Genomic DNA, 605 nt, shown 5'->3' on the forward strand with positions numbered 1-605 from the left:
CAGTGCAGAGCTTGCTCAGGAATGGCAGCAGGCAGGTGTGAGTGCATCTGCACGCACAGTGAGGCCAAGACTTTTGGAGGATGGCCTGGTGCAGCAAAGAACCCACTTCTCTCCAGGAAAAACATCAGGGACAGACAGAAATTCTCCAAAAGGTACAGGGACTAGACTGCTGAGGACTAGGGTAAAGTCATTTTATCTGATGAATCCCCTTTCTGATTGTTTGGGGCATCCGGAATAAAGCTTGTCCAGAGAAGAAAAGGTGAGCGCTACCATCAGTCCTGTGTCATGCCAACAGTAAAGCATCCTGAGACCATTCAATGTGTGGGGTTGCTTCTCAGCTTCTCAGCCAAGGGAGTGGGCTCACTCATCATTTTGCCTAAGAACACAACCATGAATAAATAATGGTAAAAAAACATCCTCCGAGAGCAACTTCTCCCAACCAAGAACAGTTTGGTGATGAACAATGCCTTTTCCAGCATGCTGAAGCACCTTGCTATAAGGCAAAAGTGATAATTAAAGGGGTCATATGATGCTGCTAAAAAAAGAACATTATTTTGTGTATTTGGTGTAATGCAATGTGTTTATGCGGTTTAAGGTTAAAAAAA

The sequence above is a fragment of the Sinocyclocheilus anshuiensis genome, unplaced genomic scaffold (genome assembly GCF_001515605.1).
Source record: "Sinocyclocheilus anshuiensis isolate Anshui unplaced genomic scaffold, SAMN03320099.WGS_v1.1 scaffold420, whole genome shotgun sequence".
Lineage (NCBI taxonomy): Eukaryota > Metazoa > Chordata > Actinopteri > Cypriniformes > Cyprinidae > Sinocyclocheilus > Sinocyclocheilus anshuiensis.